Source organism: Miscanthus floridulus, chromosome 7 (genome assembly GCF_019320115.1).
Source record: "Miscanthus floridulus cultivar M001 chromosome 7, ASM1932011v1, whole genome shotgun sequence".
Taxonomy (NCBI): Eukaryota; Viridiplantae; Streptophyta; class Magnoliopsida; order Poales; family Poaceae; genus Miscanthus; species Miscanthus floridulus.
In genome coordinates, this window is record NC_089586.1 from 65,756,006 (window position 1) to 65,775,821 (window position 19,816).

A 19,816-nucleotide genomic window follows, 5' to 3' on the forward strand; every position below is an offset into this window, starting at 1 on the left:
GGGGCCATAGATATACAACTAGTGAGAATAGACAACCTTGTTGCAAAATTATGTGCTAAGTCACATCGGGTCGATATTATCATTTTATACACTAAGCATAATGTACCAGATGGTTTTATTATTGGGTTCAGAAATACAAATTGAAGGCATCTTTGGATTGCGAGATTTGTTCTCATTTTCTGCGTTTTTTTTCAATAAAAATGAACTGATTTTTATGAAATTTTTACATAATTCCCGTGAAATTCCAGGGGCCCTAGGAAAGTTTGTTCTAGATCATCATCATCGTCATCAACGTCATATACAAACACTAAACACCGGACCAACCATTGTACTGCTCGCTCCAAAACGAGAGAAATGATAGAGGCGACGCTGTAACCAGCTGTCTGCGGCTCTGCGCTCGCCCCTGCAGGTGGCCCCTCCTGGCAGCCGCAGCCGCCAGCGAGGTCGGTCAGTCAGGCACAGAGGATCCCCTGATTGCTGGGCCCGATCTGTCAGCGTAACATCCCATGGTCACCAGCCCACCCCCTCGCGCCACACCCTGACCAAACCCTAGGGTAAAATACGTTTTGATCCCCTGCCTCTGTCTCTCCCGCACGCCCCCTTCCCGAAGACCTCGCGACGCCAAAAAGGAGAGACCGCCACCCCCACGCCCGCGCGGCCCACTCAGAGCTCTCCACCCCCGTCCCCTCGCGGCGGCGGCGGAGCCCGAGCCTGAGTCCTGCTCCCCGAGCTAGGTTGGCCCCCTTGGTCTCCGCCTCCGCCCTCCGGCCTCTTTGCGGCACAACCCGCAGCCGCAGCCGCGGCCGCTGGCGCAGGTGGACATGGATCTGCCAAGCCTCGCCGTCGTGCTGCGCTCCGCGCTCAGCCACGTTCCTGAGGAGCGCAAGGCTGCAGAGGAGAGCCTCAACCAGGTGAGCGCCTCGCCGCCTCCCATAGTCTCGTCACCCGATGGTGGACCTCGGCTCCTCCTCGGTATCCAATCCCCTTTGAGGGCGTCTTGGCACTGTTTGATCGCGAGTCGTGAACTGGGTGTTTGGTTCCGAATACGCGGTGATCCGCTTTCGAATCTGGGGGCTCGATGTGCGCGAATCTGGGAGCTCGATACTTAAGCGCTCGGTTTTTTCTAGGGGGCCTTTGGACTCCGCGTCGGTGCGCTCTGATTATTCTGATGTACAGGGTTCGTGAGTGTGTTTTCGTGGTGTCGTGCTCGGTACTTGTGCAAGTTTCACTGTTGCAACTGCGGTAATTTGGTACTGACTGTACTGTCGCAGCGGGTTTGAGTTGTTAGGTTCATTAAGTTTCCATGGGTCTCCTACAGTAATATCAGTTACTCCTTGCGAGACTATGCCAAAAAGTTGGTGGCTTGATTAACTGTTCGAGCAGACAGGTTGGCGGGTCAACATATTCAAATGGGCTACATAGTTTATCACAATCGTATGAAGGTGCCATTTTGGCAATCCATACTGTTGTTCCAAAGTATCCCATTATTTGTTTTACTGTTTTCGTGATTACAAATTCTGTTTGGCAGTTGCGAAGGATTAAAGCTGAGGTTAGGGTGCTACCTTTTGATGGTTGTTCCAATTTTCCATTTAATAGTACATTTACCACAAGTCGTTGTATTGGTTTTTGGGCAGCTGATTGGATTGGCTTAAAAGCATCCAGTCGTGATACTAGTGTAACATATATCGGTCAAAGATGGTGCACTGAGTGTTGTGTGCTCAGTCCTTGATTATCTGATGAGCTTTTTAAGCAAAGTTGATGCCTTTTCTACAGTGCCATGATCAGTTCATGGTAATTTAGAAATATGAGTGGCTTTTGAATTGTAATTTAGAAGGATGAACACAATCTTAGAGTTCATTTTCTGTGTGTGATCAAATGTTTTGATTTGGCATTAAAAAGTGAAGGCCACCCCTATTCCTCCAATTCAGCTTCTTTAATCCCTACGTGCCACCTCCACCATAATGGAGTTGTTAGTAGGTGACACACAAGGAATCGAGGATTCAGTTTTTTGTCCCATCTGTGTACTGCCGTCAACTCACATTATGACAGCAGTGGCACAAGGCAATAAACAAGATGAGGTGATGGTTAGGAGGGACCATAACTTTTCCAGATGCAATTTGAGAATTCACTAACATTCGGTGGCACACAATTATCGCGGTTACCATATGCTGTGAATTAGTTTTAGCTTGTTTGGGCCTCTGTACATGACAGCTTCTTGACACCCTTGTTTGACAACATATCCTTGGCTGTTTGAAGTACAATTTGTAATCCTATACAACAACAAGAGGCCATGGTGTTGACATGGTTTCATTTCAATATTGACAGAGCTTGTGTTAGATAGCAATGGCAGTGGGCAACTGTGGAGGCTGTGTGGATGCTGGCCATGTAGTGGCTGTGTGGATGCTGGCCATGTAGTGGGCTCTGAGCTGTAGCGAGGTATCAAGGGAAAACTTTCCTCTTGATCTGTGTGTTGATATGAGCAACGGTGCCTACTGATCTAGTACCCTTTCTGCGGTTTTAACTTCAAATAGTGCCTGCATTCAATCATTGATCAATATGGAGGATATAGATTTCCAAATTGCATCAATTTGGTGGGTACAACACCACTTGACGTGTCATGTTAATGCCGTCATGTCCACTGTGATGGCCTGTCTAGCGTCAAAGCTGACTTGTAGCAAAGTTATAACTCATTGGTGGAATGCTTGGTGTTGGCTCTGATAACGCAGTGTCATGAACTCATGACACTTGGATCATTTCAGGGTAAATGGTACTCTTTGAGGAGGGACAGTTTTCATTCCTGAAGGTGAAACTTTGAAGATTAGACTACATAGTGGGTTGATAGAACCACTGGCAGAGAAATACTTGCTCATTTATCTGGCTTGACTAATAATAGGGAATGATATCAATGGTATCCTTATATTGTTGAATCAGAGGCAAATAGATAGACACAAAGGTCCAAGAATAATGAAACAAAATACAAGCTAACTGTTGTAATACCTAAACCAAAGCTGCTGCATTATGAACTGATATGCCTGGTTAGTGGCCCCTGCCCCTGCCCCTGTGCAAGACCTCCCATTTGTCATGTTACATATCTCCATTTCATAATCCCTTATGATTTCATTGCCTCTTCCAAAACTGACATGGATGCTGGAACTGTTAGCTTACATGTATTGTGGAGGGGCACAACACCTATGCAGCACGGATACGGATACGCCTATCGGTATCGGAAGGATACGGATACGCGGATACGGACAATTTCCTAAAAAACCCGATATGTGGATACGTTTTATTATTTTTTAAATAAAAATAGATAATAGCGCATATGAAAATGAATCTTTCCTAAGCAACATATATAGATTTCAAAAGCTTTATTTCGGATAGGAGTACATACCCAATCCAGCATGACGACGCCCTTGTGGCTGTGCAAGGCGCCGGAGGCCTTGCCAAGCTCGAGCGCGCGCTGCCCGTGACGAGCTCCAGCAGCAGGATCCCGAAGCCGAACACGTTCGTCTTCTCCGACGACTGCCCCGTGGAGAGGTACTCGGGCGCGATGTGGCCCACGGTGCCGCGCACCGCCATGGTGACGTGCGAGTCGCCGTGGTCCAGCAGCTTGGCCAGGCCGAAGTCCCCCACCACGGCCTCGTGGTGCTCGTCCAGCAGCACGTTGACGGCCTTGACGTCGCGGTGGATAATCTTGGGGTCGCACTGCTCGTGCAGGTACAGCAGCCCGCGCGCGACGCCCACCGCGATCCGCTTCCGCGTCGCCTAGTGGGGATGCGGCGTGGGGAGCAAAGAAATCAAGCAGCAGGTAGATGGAGAAGAAGAGGGAAGGGGATTACCTCACGGGATCCACGTCGCAGGGCGGAGGCGAGTAGGGACGGAGGCGAGCGGAGGCAGATCCACGTCGCTGGCGGCCGGCGGGCGGAGGCGGAGGCGGAGGCTCGTCGCTGGCGGCCGGCGAGTAGGGACGGAGGCTCGTCGCCGGCGAGCGGAGACGGAGGCGGAGGCTTGTCGCCGGTGGCCGGCGGCCGGCGAGCGGGGTTGCGGCGCTGCGTGGGGATGCGGCGCGATGCGGACAGCGGACGCTAGGGCGTCGAGGCAGAGGATAAGGTCAGTCTTCTGGGCTTCCACTGGGCTGGGCCGTATCGGCACGCAAGATACGTGTCCTACGGCGTATCCGATTTTCATGAAAATAAGAAAAAAAAAGGATACTCGCAGGATACGTATCCTAGGCGTATCGGACACGTATCGGATACGCGATACGCGGCTTCAGCGACGTATCCGTGTAACATAGCACAACACTAATGAGTTAAAAGTAGGACAGCCAGTGGTACTAAAGAATCTGAGTATAATGAGAGAGGATTAAAGTTTTTTTTTTGGTCTGAGTTCATTTGAAGATGGAAATGCGATCTACTGTGTTTTTCCATGGACTATTGCATTAGGATACCAACAAATGACCCAATGTCCTTTTTTGTGTGTGAGTTCATGCCGGAGAGGACTCTCTTCTCAATTTGCCTTTTTATTTTTGCTTTTACTGTATCACGTGTCATTCATTTTTTTGGTGAAAAATGGGTATAAAATTGATATGAGCAATGCATGTTGTATTCTAGGGGTATGTGTTCCTTGTTTGTTGTGGATAGTACGTCACAGTCACAACGAGTGCTTCAATCTTTTAGTTCTTGCTATTACTTGCTGTTTTTTCTTGTCTTTTGAGCATGTAACTAAGTTGATATTTCTCCAATTTCTGCAGTTCCAGTACACACCACAGCATTTGGTGAGATTGTTACAAATCATTGTTGATGGAAGTTGTGATATGGCTGTACGGCAGGTTGCAAGCATTCATTTCAAAAATTTTATTGCGAAGAACTGGTCTCCTAATGATCCAGGTATGCAAAGGTTATTAGTATACTGCTGAATTTGCTTATGCTCTGCTAACTCAAATTAATTTGTTTATTTTTGTTTCTGTAGATGAGTCTCTGAAAGTTTTAGAAAATGACAAGGCCATGGTTCGTGAAAACATACTTGGTTTTATTGTTCAAGTGCCCCCTTTGTTAAGGTAAATATAAATATAAATACTTAGTTGTACCCTAAATTTCCCCCTAACTAACTGGTGGAATGGCTACAAAATGTTACTGGTCAGGCTTTGACATTTTTTAGTGCCAACTTGGTTCATAATTAGCACAACAACTTTTTATTTCATTTCCTCCCTTACATGATAATGATTGTGCTTAATGAGATATGGAGAATTGCTGTTTTGAGTATTCTTTGTTTGTCTATTTGATTGCAATTGAAGCAGCAGGTATAAAAATCTTGACATATCATTTGATGCATACCTGTTTGGTCCATTCTCTTTTGGCTTTATGGGTTAATTATTTAGTAGAAATATCAATTCAAATGTTTTTAGACACTGGTATTGTAATACCATCCTTAACATCTCTCTTTTGATGAAGTTGAGAGTCTGCCATCTCGTGGTGGAAATGTTATGATTCTGTGTTGTCATTTATGAAAGCATTCCTTTAACATTTTTCTGGTTATTTGTAGAGCCCAGCTTGGCGAAAGTGTCAAAACAATAATTCATTCTGATTATCCTGAACAGTGGCCAAGTCTCCTTCATTGGGTTTCACACAACTTAGACTTACAGAATCAAATTTTTGGTGCTTTATATGTACTAAGGGTTCTTGCCAGAAAATACGAGTAAGTATCTGTATCGCTTTGTATTTCTGTTCTGTTTTTGTTTGTTTTCTAGACTTCATTCTTATTTTGCCTATTGTTATGTTACTCGTTGATGCATTTTGTTTTTGTCTCCAGTCTCATCTGAATGTTTACTAAACCATCAATTTGACCTGCCTTGCATTATCTGCCTTCTTGTATGGTTATTCTGTTTAAACTTCAAACTTGTACTGCACATTTCCTAACTTCCAAGAGGCCAAGACTCAAATGGGTTTCTTTATAGCAAGTTACCATACTGGTCCTCCTTGAGGTCTTGATACCATAGAAAGTAATAACATGATAAGAGATGCATATCTGACCACATGAATTTGAGTCTGTATGCATTCTAGAGTTATAATCATGTTTGATAGTTCAAGAGTAGCAATAAGCTGTAGTAGAGTACTCCTGTTTTATTTGTATATGTATGCATATTTTTCCACATAAACCCATAAAAAACAAATTTGCACTTGATGAGCGTTGTGCATAATCAATGTTGATTTCTGCGTATATAGGTTCCATGTTCAGGTCTGGAAATGTATACTTCCTGTGGAATTTTACCATTGTGGGTATATTTTGTGGGTCAAACCTTTTGATATCAACTGTTCAGACCAGAAACCTTTTTAGTTTTGACCTGGTTTTGCCCTGTTTAAGGCAACCAAGTTTCTACAGTGATTTTGTAGCCTTACCACTGGATGAGACCATGGTTCAAAGTTGAGATTTGGTCGCAGACATGTAATGTAGTTATATATCACCCTTTACCAATGTTTCGAAAAGTGCTAGGTACTAGTCGCCATGCACTCAGACTCTGAGGCCTGACTAGTGTCTAGGAACTCCCTAGACATTGCCTAGGAATTTCTGGGGGATTATACTTCTTTCCAGCTGGAGAGACTTGCTCCCTCCGTTCCAAATTATAAGACGTTTTGGCTTTTCTAGATACATTTCTTTTACTATGTATATAGACATAGTGTATATATCTAAGTGCATATCAAATGCAATGTATGTAGAAAAGCCAAAACGTCTTATAATTTGGAACGAATGGAGTAGCTATTTTAAATAGAGGAAGTTCATCGTATTAAATCTGAGATTTCGTCATTGTTATGCAACCATAAAAAAACTCGGCCGGTGGGGGTGTGACCGCCCCCACGGTTTTCCAATTAAGAAGGAGACTTTGTCTCCCGACCGAGAAAACCCCCGAACCCCGCTGCACACCTGGGACAGCAAGCCGTTGCTTGGGCCGGCCCACAATCAACAACCCCCTAGTTGGACTGCACCGTAAGCCGGATGCCCCACAGGAGGCGCGGCGAGGGGATTTTTTTACCCCAGCCAGAAAATTCGCTCCCACGGGGAGTCGAACTCAGGACCTGGGGGGTGCCGCCGGAGTTCCCTAACCACTTGAGTTCCAAGATCAGAGTTAATCTTAACTTTCATACATAGATCAAGCCAGAAAGGCAGAAACCACTCTAGGCGGGAAAATGGCTTATAGAATAATGCCTAGGTGCTAGGTGAGGTGTTGCTACTCCAGTCAGTGCCTAGGCATCTTAGCACTGCCCTTCGAAACAGAGCCCTTTACCGTTCTGTAAGAGTTATAGGGTAGCAGCAAGCAACTGGTGACCCAAATCCAAGCATGTTACTAGTGTTCTGTGTTGTCTTGCCATCCAGGATGAAATCGCCACTTCTTTTATTTGTATGCTATATTGGTTGTAACATTCTCTCTCTTGTCTCCTTTTCATTTTGAAGGTTCAAGTCTGAGGATGAGAGGATACCATTATATCGCATTGTAGAGGAGACATTTCCTCGTCTACTAAGCATTTTTAGCAAATTGGTTCAGATTGTCAATCCGCCGATTGAAGTTGCTGATTTAATCAAGTTGATATGTAAAATATTTTGGTCTTCAATTTATGTATGTTCTGTATTCTATAATCAAACTTTTTATTATGACTATTGTTTTGCATAATTTTTCCAGACATCTCTAATTGTTTTCCTCATTTGTTCTTTGCTTCTCCAGTTGGAGATTCCGAAGCAACTATTTGATCCAAATGTCTTCAATGCATGGATGGTTCTGTTTATAAACTTGTTGGAAAGTCCAGTTCCTGTGGAAGGCCAACCGATAGATCCTGAGATTAGGAAATCTTGGGCCTGGTGGAAAGTTAAGAAATGGACTATCCATATCCTGAACCGTCTCTACACCAGGTCAGTCTTGGATTGGCATGTAACAAACTTTATCTTGGGTAGTCAGTAGTCACGCTGTGTGTTGACCTATTATTAATCTTGGGTAGTCAGTAGTCACTCTGTGTGTTGACCTATTATTAATTCTGTACAGATTTGGTGATCTGAAGCTTCAGAAGCCAGAGAGTAAAGCTTTTGCTCAAATGTTTCAGAAGACTTATGCAGGGAAAATATTGGCATGTCACATGCAGCTGCTGAATGCAATTCGTAGTGGTGACTACTTGCCGGATAGGGTCGTCAATCTAGTTCTTCAGTATCTGACTAACAGGTGTGTCTTGATGCTAATGATAAGGCATTTTGTGCTTGTAAAGTGGTCTTTTGTGATGCTAGCATCTCACACCATCTGCATCATCCTTTATTTTCTTTTGTCTTGTATCAAACGAAATTCTCATTAATTTAGCTAATGATTTCAGCCACACTCAAATATTGTGTGGCATAGTTGCTGCGTCAGACTTTCTTTGTGTTGCTTCTGGACCTCGTTATCCAGGCGCCACTGTCGCCAAGGACGTATCCAGGTGCCACTGTGGCCAAGGATGAGAGGTGCTGGTGGCACAATGAGCAAAAACGAAGGAGGAAACGTGCTTTGTTATTGCTTGAACTCAGTGAATGGTGTCAGTCCATATTAGGTTGGCTTGCCTAACATAGTCTATCTGGTTATCTGAGTAGCAAATACTAACAACTAACAATTATAAAAATCTTATAAAGCCCTACAACTACCGGAGCCATAAGCCCATAACTTGACTAGGTTCGAGCTGTTTTGGTATTGGCTACGCATGCTGTGCCTTTCTGTGCAATATGCATGGCTGCTGGTTGATCCTGGCTCCTCTTGTGGTAAATCCCAGGAACAAATGTACCATTACTGTATTTGTTTAATTTGTATTTTTTTGTCCTTGCTGAAGTAGGGCACATCATGATAATAGTTGACTTGGATGGCGTTTGGACATAACATGTAGCTTTTGACTAGAGAATGTTTTGTTTTGCCCAACTAATCGTGCATGGTCTTATCTTCAAAGCTTACTGTATGGGATACTATCCAAATCCAAAAGCTATAAAAGGCTTGATGAATATTTTGAAAAATTCTGGTGCACACTTAAAATATGCTAATCAACATTTTTTTTGCCAAACTCAATTTATGATATCCCTTGTTTACGATTCATCCAACTTGGCTATTGTAGAAATGCTTATCAGTATTTGTTTGGTTTGCATCTTGCAGTGTTACAAAGAACAGCATGTATCAGATGATGCAGCCTCAGATTGATATACTTCTTTTTGAGATAATTTTTCCTCTTATGTGCTTCAATGACAATGACCAAAAGTTATGGGATGAAGATCCTCATGAATATGTTCGCAAGGGCTATGGTGAATTTACTGATCTCTGTATATCTATCTCGATTAGAATGTGTTATTACTGATAAGAATCATGTGGTCCTTGTTTTTTGCCTCAGTTCAGCAGTGTAACCAGATTACCCATTGTTGTATTTCATGTTTACAGATATTATCGAAGATTTGTACAGTCCCCGAACAGCTGCTATGGACTTTGTGAGTGAATTGGTTAGAAAGCGAGGGAAAAACAATCTCCAAAAGTTCATCCATTTCATTGTGGATATATTTAGGAGGTAAGTTTGGCCTATGAACTTGTAACCATTAACTTCCATGGACTTCCTAATCAATGTTGAAAATAGTAGGCTATAGCGGCGTTATAGCGGTGCTATAGCGGCTGGAGCCCCTCCTCTCTAAGCCTTTTGTTTTTTCTGTGCTATTGCTGCTACTGAATGGCTGCTACCAGAGCTATATCATGCAATAGCTGTGCTAAACCCGCCTTGCGGGCTATTTATTTAGAGGCGCTAAACCGCCTAGCGGGCTCTTTATTTAAAGGCCCTAAACAGATTCCTGTTAAGTTAAGAATTTAAGCAACTGGCATTTGATTGTCTGGTTGGTGTTTGCTTATGTATTGGGCAGCTGACCAGTACTTATGTTATATAATTTATTTTCTACCTACTTTATCGCTTGTGTTATGTGAGCAATCATTTAAATTTCTGCTAGGATAATAATAGCTGTTCTTGCCTATAAATTGCATTTATTTCCCAAAACGCTAAATGGCTTAGCGGCCGCTATATCTGTCGTAGCGGGTTGAGCAAGCCACACTAAATTTCATAGTCCACTATTTCCAACATTGTTTCTAATTGATGATATACTTAACAGGTATGATGAGGCATCTGCTGATCTTAAGCCATATCACCAAAAAGATGGCGCTCTTCTCGCTATTGGGACACTCTGCGATAAACTGAAGCAAACCGATCCATATAAATCGGAGCTTGAGAGAATGCTGGTCCAGCATGTCTTTCCTGAATTCAACAGTCGTGTTGGACACTTGCGAGCAAAGGTGGAATGCTCTGGAAATTTGTTTTGCCTACTTATTTTTTACTGCATATGTACTTATTGTGAATAAGTATTGCTAATGGTTTGTTCATATTCTTTGACAATTTTGGTAAAATACAATAGCTCTTCAATGGTCAATACTGATATAGAAGATTAAGTTAGATTACCAAGTACACTAAATCTACAATTTTCCATACTGGGTACTCCATTTCAAAATGCAGTTTGATTTGGTACTATACTTTCGCATTTGATTTATCTTATATAGGATGCTGCTCATGACAATAAAATCAAAATAAAAAAAAAACTGTTTGCCTCTTCCAAATGTGAGTCCCATGGTACCAATAATTGTATAACAAAAAAATGCTAGTTAGTTGTTGGGTAAAAAATTCTGAAGTTTGAATTGTGAAATATGTGCATACCATAAAAATGATTGTAGGGAGTATCAAATATTAAACACCCATATTTCATTGACACAAACTTACCATTATTCCCTTTTTCATTGGGCGTATTAGTTGTGTCGTTAATCAATAAAAAACCATTGAGTACTATTAGATCAAATGAACAGAATTGCCTGGTGTACATTAATGAAATGAAAGCATTTGATGTATTTTTATATCAGTAGTAGGTGCTTGGTTGGTGTTTTCCTTTCTGGGGCCTTCAGATATGATCTAGGTCTTGTCGTGATTAATTTCTATCTCATTAATTCTATTTTACAGTAATGATCTGATATATTGAATCTTATAGGCAGCATGGGTTGCTGGGCAGTATGCCCATATCAACTTTTCAGACCCGAAACAATTTTCGTCAGGCTATGCACTGTATAGTCTCGGGAATGCGCGATCCAGATCTTCCTGTGAGGGTTGATTCAGTCTTTGCACTTCGTTCTTTTGTTGAAGCCTGCAAAGGTTATTATCTGGTATCTCTAGTTCTAAATTGTGGACACCAGTTCAGATAATGATTATAATTTTTATCTCTGCAGATCTAAATGAGATTCGACCTATACTTCCTCAGCTCCTTGATGGTATGAAAATAGTTACCTTTGGTCTAGTAAATTGATGATAAATTAATCTTCTGGATTAACATATCTGTTTAATCTAGTAATTTGATTATAAATTAATCTTCTCGCTCATCATGTCTGTTAAACAGAATTTTTTAAGCTGATGAATGAAGTTGAGAATGAGGATCTTGTGTTCACCTTAGAAACCATTGTTGACAAATTTGGTGAAGAGATGGCACCTTATGCGCTAGGTTTGTGCCAGAATTTGGTATGTTCTTTCCAAGGTCCTTTTCCATAAATTTTATACTGTAAATTCTTCTGTAAATGTTTTCCATCTTATAAAACATGCTGCTTTAAAATGATAGGCTGCTGCCTTCTGGAGATGTATGGCTAGTTCAGAAACTGATGATGAAGCTGATGATTCTGGTGCTTTGGCAGCTGTTGGTTGCTTACGAGCAATCAGCACAATCCTTGAGTCCATTAGCAGCCTCCCACATCTTTTTATGCAAATAGAACCTACATTGTTACCTATAATGCGCAGGATGTTGACATCTGATGGCCAAGGTATTAAACTGTTCAAGGATAGTTTTTAAAAAAATATTATTACTTTTTAGCCATCCTTATCCTAGCAAACACCAAACATGTGTGCGAAATGTTTTTGCAGGTCGACTTTCTGATACAAATAGAATTATCTTTTGGTTTGATGCAAAAAATGTTATTGCATTTTAATACCTACAGTGTTACCTGCTGAAACAATGTTATTGCAAATAGTTGAGTGGCTGAAATTAAATTATTTTTTTAATGTTATGTGGTATGTCTCGCAACACAAATAGTTGAGCACACAAGTAGCTATGTTTTAGGATGTGATTGAAACTTGTACAGATGTTTCAGAATTTTTTTGAGCTTTTAGAAGCTTCACTAAGTTTCAAGTTCCTACTATGGTTAAGCAGAAATAATTGTTGGTAGACAGGATAACGAACAGTTTCATAAAGTTATGTGTTATAGAACTGCCATTTTGCTCTAGTGGTTATGTATTGCTATTTTGTTCCTCTTTGTTCATGCACTTAATCTCTCCAATTCTCTCACAGATGTTTATGAAGAAGTTCTTGAAATTGTTTCCTATATGACATTTTTCTCGCCTACAATTTCACTGGACATGTGGAGCTTGTGGCCACTGATGATGGAAGCGCTTAATGACTGGGCTATAGATTTCTTTGAGAGTACGTCTAACTTTATGATGTGGCACTATGTATTTTGTTTTATTGTCCCACTAAAAGGTTGTTGTCATAATAATTTGTAAGTGCATGCTTTTGCGTCATTGTTGTGTCAACTGTAGTTGTGTGCCATTCCTTCTTATACTTTCATGTTTTGAGAAATATTCCAGGCTTTCCATATGCTTAGCACATCGATACAGCAGTACAGTTCATTTGGTCCATTTGTAGTGAACCAGATGGACTGCTATCCTATTAGTGTAGGACTTGGTGTATAGACTAGTCTTCTCCTTGATGTTTTTTAAACACTCCCAGATGTATATTAAATGGTTATCGGGTAATTGCACACTTTGTCCTTTGGGCAGTTTTGTAATGTTATACATGAACGTAATGATATAGTTTTAGTTGCATCGAATACAGCTTGCATTTGCTCATTCATGAGTTACTGCTGTTAGCAGATGAAAGCAGTAAAGTCTATCCTATTAAGATTTGCACAGAACATAGGCGTGTAAGAAGGGCAGGCCTGGTGCAGTGGTGAGAGCTGTCTCACTGAGTCACTAGGTCGCGGGTTTGAAGCAACCTCTCCGCAGATTTTGTGGGGGGAAGGCTTGCCTCGGTTTTTCCCTTCCCTAGACCCCACTCATGTGGGAGCCTTCAGCACTGGGTCTGCCCCCCTTATAGGTTCGCTTGGTGTCACTAAGCTAATCTCCAACACTGTAGCTACAAGCTATTGTCTAAACTAAGTCTTCTGTGGCCTGGCACTATGTTGTGCTCTTTTTACATTTTTTTTTGTGTTCATTCAGTTTTGGTTTTGATCCCATGTACATTTTAATTTGGTTTGGTGTGTTGTATTGAAGGGCGGGCCTGGTGCAAGCGGTAGAGTCTTACCGCCTGTGACCGGAAGGTCCCAAGGTTCGAGTTGCGGTCTCCTCGCATTGCACAGGCGAGGGTAAGGCTTGCCACTAACACCCTTCCCCAGACCCCTGCACAGAGCGGGAGCTCTCTGCACTGGGTACGCCCTTTTTTTTGGTGTGTTGTATTGTATGTTGGTATTTTTGTTAAATTTATTTCTTGAAAAGTTTTTTTTTAATAAGCATGAGGTCTGATCTGATGAACAAAGTGACTAGTTCTATGTGAACATGTTTTCCATTGTGAGAAGTAGTACTTTCTGCATTTGTTGTCTGTGAGTGCAGCCTTAAAATAGAAGTACTCTTCATGTTAGTCCAGTTTTCACGGTTTGACGTTAGCTATTTTTGGTTACCTTCCTACAGATATTCTTGTTCCTTTGGACAACTACATTTCCCGGGGAACTGATCACTTTCTTGCTTGCAAAGATCCAGATTACCAGCAAAGCCTGTGGAATGCACTACAATCTGTAAGTTTTGCTTAGAGTGATCCATTAACTTTTGATGTTCTGGACAATACTAGTGCTACTACTTTTGCTGAGAAGCGCCGTTGCTTGTAGATTATGATGGACGAAAACGTGGAAGATTCTGATATTGAACCTGCTCCCAAGCTCATTGAAGTGGTTTTTCAAAATTGCAAAGGCAACGTGGATCAGTGGGTTGAGCACTACCTCAGGATTACAATTGAGCGGTTACGTCGAGCAAAGAAACCATACTTGAAATGCCTCCTTGTACAAGTGGTAAGATGCTACATGAACACTCCTATTTTACTATTTTATTTCCTATCTCAGCGCCTGATTGGTTTTATTGAGCACAAAAACCATGTGGAGTGTCTTCATGTCTGAGAAGGGCGGGCCTGGTGCAAGTGGTAGAGTCTTACCGCCTGTGACCGGGAGGTCCTGGGTTCGAGTCGCGGTCTCCTCGCATTGCACAGGCGAGGGTAAGGCTTGCCACTGACACCCTTCCCCAGACCCCGCACAGAGCGGGAGCTCTCTGCACTGGGCTACGTCCTTTAGTGTCTTCATGTCTGAGTTGTAAGATGCAACATCAGCATGCCATATGTGTTTTTCTGATAAAGTACTAATCTTTTGGAGAGTTTTTGCTAGTTTTATCCACTATTGGTCCTCTTTTGTTCTAGTATTGTGGCTAGTAAGGGGATGGGATTTATCTAGTGAAATTCAATATTTCTGTACTTGCATAAGGGCAAATATCATACCTATCTTTTGAACTCATACAGAAGGATATTTACATATGGCCCACTAGCTGTTTACTGGACATGCTTCTACTGAATCCAATTGATGCTAAATTACCGCCCCCCCCCCCCCCCCCCCCCCCCCCCCCCCCCCCCCCACCCCGCCCGCGGTGAACACGCTAGAGAGCTGTAAGATTCGTGCCATTAGAATGGTGAAACAAGCACCCACACATCTTTGGCTGCAGCCCTGAAAAAGCTGCCTGTGCCAGTCAACTAGATCTGACCACAGGCACTCAAATTTGGACGCCTGGGATTGCTGCCTGGGATGCAGCTTTCCCAGGGCGTAAACCAAACAGGCACTACTGCCTGAGCTCCACAAACTGATAAGAGAAGGATGACATGGAAAGGCTAGAGAGAATCCTTATTCCAGGCTAAGGAGCCGCTGATTACAGCTTGACCTGCTGAAACATGGCAAACCATGCCTGTCTTGTGAACACACAATAAACTAGCAAGTGTTGGATAGGTTCATGCTGCTGGATGGGGGTACCCCTAGTTTTGCCAAGCTGTCTGCATCTAAAAAAATGCTTGGATGGCATACTGAATGAAATATCAATTCTTATTGTATTCCATTATATAATAACGCCATGGTAGGAAAAAGGAACTTGACCACAGGTTACAGGTTTTTTGCTTTATCTTAATACAGGGCAGTACCGAACGCTTTAGGGCTTGTTCGGATTGTGGAGGGGATTAACCAAACATGGCCTTAGGGATACTCACACGACTTGCGAGCATGAGGGCTTGAGCCTGGGTATGGGATGCTTTACCAACTTCACTGTAGATAGAGGGCAAATAATGTGAGAGGCTGCTATGTAACTGTCTTCTTACATCTCATGGTCTCAAAATTTTCCTGATCAAGTTTAATTATTAATAGATTCACCACCTACTCTGGATTCAACTTGTGGAATCTAGTCATGTAAGAGTATTATCTATCTGTACCCTGATGTTGGCATAGTGCAGGAACAAATAGGGTTAATTGAATACTTTAAGTGATACTGAATATAGTGGTACTGTTTTACCATAAAACTTCCCAAGGATTTAAAATTTGGTACAGAAAAGGTCTATGCTTGTACTCAGGTATTTGATTACTGTCCTTATTTGTTTAGTTACATTGGATATCTACTATAGATAAATGTGGCGCATAAAACTATTATGTTGCACAACTAACTTGGTGTCTTAGTGGTAAGATCCTTGACCTATGAAGGGTCGTGGTGCTCTTGGATCTGGTTCTCGCACACTGCATTTGATGTTTGAAATATCTTGTCCTTTACATTTTACTTTTATGATAACTGAAAAGAACTAAAAACGGTTGAAGCAAGGCAGGATTGAACCCAGAACACCATGAGCTTGCGCTCACATCTCATTATTGTAAATGTGACTTGATATGGTTTGGTACTGGATAATTACACTCCAAAGATGTTTCAGCAAAAATAGCATTGAGATCAGATATATGGGTTAGCTCCTGTTTCATCACATGATGGAAACCACTTTTCCTTTTTGTGAGTGCTTGGATGGATCAGGGTCTTGCTCAGTGGCAAAACCGGAGACTGAATGGGGGCTAAAACTAGCAATACAAGGACAAAATCATTGTGTACTGATTCATGTTTATCTCTGCTATATTGCTTGTGCCTAAGAACTCCTGTGGTACATGCAGATCGCTAATGCGCTCTACTACAATCCTGCGCTGACCCTTGAAACTTTAAATAAGCTTGGGGTTGCAGCTGACATTTTTAACCATTGGTTTGCTATGCTACAACAAGTTAAAAAGAGTGGAGCACGGGTTAATTTCAAGAGGTACATTGTTTGTTTTGCATGGTTATGTTTCTTCATGTTTACCAATGATGAACCAGGATTGTTGTATTGCTTTGTTTGCAGAGAGCATGATAAGAAAGTTTGCTGCTTGGGCCTGACCTCTCTTATTGCGCTTCCAGCTGATAAGATTCCAGCAGAAGCTTTAGATCGGATCTTCAAAGCAACACTTGAGCTGCTTGTTGCTTACAAGGACCAAGTTGCAGGTGCAGTGTGTGTGTACTGCACTTAATTTTTTAAACTTTGCAGCTGAGCCCCCTGCCCCAATCCACCCACCCATGTCGATGAACTTACGCTTGCATATTATATGTTGTTTCCAGTTTGATTAGATTATGCTTATTGTTATTTGTCACTGGCCGTGTTTCTCCGCATTGTGTCCCTGTGATCTTTACCTTCAGTATCTAATTTTTTAGTTGTGCTTGTGTTTTTTCCCCTGGTGAATACACAGAAGCTAAGAAGCAAAATGAAGAGGGTGCTGATGATATGGATGGTTTTGATGCTGATGAAGAAGATGATGACGAAGTTGACTCCGATAAGGAGATGGGTCTTGATGATGAAGGCGGGGATGAAGTAAGCAGTCTTCAGCTGCAGAAATTAGCTGCAGAGGTATGTTTTTCAATCCTTGCCTAGCCTGTGCAATCATCTATTGTAGTAACACAATACCACTTATTTACTATTCGGTCACCATTAGTTACTTCTGAAAAAAAAGATATAATTCTTTCTTGAGGCTGCATTTTTTCTGACCCTTGTGCTCGATAATTTGATTGTTCATTTTGATAATGATCCAGGCTAGAGGCTTCCAACCAGCCGATGAGGATGATGACTCAGATGATGATTTCAGCGATGATGAGGAGCTACACTCACCAATAGATGAGGTGGACCCGTTCATTTTCTTTGTAGAAACTGTCCAAGGTAAACTGTGTTCTTTGCTAATAGATGTTTGTTCTCGCTTAAAAAAAATCTGGCTGAGTTACTCATGAGTTGGCTGGCTGTTTGTCACAGGTTTGCAGGCATCTGATCCTGCCAGGTTCCAGAACCTTATGCAGACCTTGGATTTCCGTTACCAAGCGCTTGCTAGTGGCATAGCACAACATGCCGAGGAAAGAAAAACTGAAATTGAGAAAGAGAAATCTGAGAAGGCAAATGCACAGTGACTTCATAAATGATTTCTGGTTGCCTTCGATTGTTTTGCCATTTTGCCGGTATAGCATTGGTGGTTGGTCAATTTCCTGTGATTTGCAGGTCGCTGGTAAAAGAGTTTTGCAGCCTTAGCCAACCTTTCAGGGTAGGACAATTTTAGGCTCGCAAAATTCTAACCTTGTGAGAAAGCATCTTGGATAATCTGTCACCCCGGCCATGTTCCTCGTGGCCTGTTGTTGCCGTCTTGGTTGTGCAAGAAAGTTTCTATGGAGGATAGTTGCTCGTCTTGCTGTTAGGGCCATCAGATTTTTTGGGGGGCTTGTAAGAGCATTTGTTGGAGAATCCCACCTCAGGTGGTGGGGTTGCATTCTCCGAGTTGTCAAAGTTTAGTACTGGTTCGGCGTAGATTGTATATGGTTTCGGTCGTCTAGACATGACGTTGTGGCTTCATGGACGGGCTGCGGTATATGTTTTGTTTTATTTTTTTTGTCAACCGGATTCAGACCCCACTCATGTTGAGCCTCACTGGGTCTGCTTTTTTTTTTTTTTTTGAGTAAAGTGCATCAGTGGTCCCTAAACTTGTACCGTTGTGTCATTCCAGTCTTTAAAACTTGTTTATCTGTGTCATCTCGGTCTTTAAACTTGTTCGTCTGTGTCATTTTGGTCCTTAAACTTGTAAATTATCTGTTTAGGTCTTTAAACTTGTTCAGTTATGTCATATCGGTCTCTAAACTTAGTTTTGAGTCTCATCTGAGTCAAAACAGGGTGATCTAAAAACTTTATATCAAAAAATAAATCATAACTTTTTCATATGAACCTGAATGAAGACAAACTTTATATTAAAATTGTAGCCCTCGATGCTACGACTTTGTAGTTAATTTTTTTTTAAATTAAAACTGTTTAGGGTCTCAAAATATTATTGTATGTTTATAGATTTTGAAATTTAAAATTTGAAATTATTAAACAATCTTGGATATTGATATGGTCTATATGAAAGTTATAGTTCTCAATACGATTTATAACTTTGTAGTTGAAAAGTTTTTTGTTTGAAGTCATTTAGTGTCCTAAAATATAATTTTAAATTTTAAATTTTAAAATCTTTAAACATACAAAAATATTTTGGTATCCTAAACAGTTTTAATTAAAAAACTTTTCAACTATAAAGTCGTAGATTATGTCGAGGGCTATAATTTTGATATAAAGTTTGTCTTTGTTCGAGTTTATATGAAAGTTATGAATTATTTTTTATATAAAGTTTTTAAATCACCTTGTTTTGACTCAGATGAGACTCAAAATCAAGTTTAGGGATTGGAATGACATAACTAAACAAGTTTAGGGACCGAGATGATACAGATGAATAAGTTTTAGATCTAAACGGTCGATTTGCGAGTTTAGGGACTGGGATGACACAGCGGTACAAGTTTAGGGACCGCTGGTGCACTTTACTCTTTTTTTTAGACATTGTAATTGGTTTTGGTTTTTGGTTTGGTAAGAGCAAGAAAGATCGGCACTGTTCTGCAGAGTTACCTTATTCGCTATCGTTCATTTGTGTTGCGATATTATAATGTTGTACTGCTCTCATCTTGCTCATTGCACAAGTGCATGGACGTTCATTGACAAGTCTGATGAGGCCTTTATACATGCAACCAAATAGAGGCAACCATCCGGAAGCTGGGATATGTTTGGTGCTACAAAACTTCACTTTGCATGCTACTGTATCATGAGCGACCCCTTCGCCTCCGAACCGCTTTAGGGTCCATTCGGTTGTTACCAGGAATTGTTCCGACTGCTCGAATCTTGTATATAAATTTGACAAGCAATAATTCCAGGGAAGGATTTGCCCCTTACGTAGCGGTGCTTTCTTTCAGATGCTGTGTGTCAAGAAACGAAAGGAAGGAAATATGAACAAAGTGGTGCTTTCTTTCGAATGCACATGTGCCGAAAAACAAGGAAATGTGAAGAAAGTTAAGGCAGACGTTGCAGGCCTATAAAGGAAAAGCAGAAGTTGCCAATACATAGATCGGCCCCCGTCGCCGTCTCGTCGTGTACAATACAACACTGTGTGCACCCCGTCGCGTGAGGAGCTGACGGATGTCTTACGGCGCAGCTATTCCAACAGCTGCATGCACGCGTGTCGCCATGGGATACGCCCGTAGCTAACTGATGGCTTTCACCTAGTGCCTAGTGGTGT

The 19,816-nt window shown here is 41.8% G+C and overlaps 1 pseudogene; it reads left to right on the plus strand.

Moving 5' to 3' along the window:
• Nucleotides 1-569: 569 nt before the first annotated feature.
• Nucleotides 570-18,252, plus strand: LOC136467043 (importin beta-like SAD2; annotated as a pseudogene).
• Nucleotides 18,253-19,816: the final 1,564 nt, after the last annotated feature.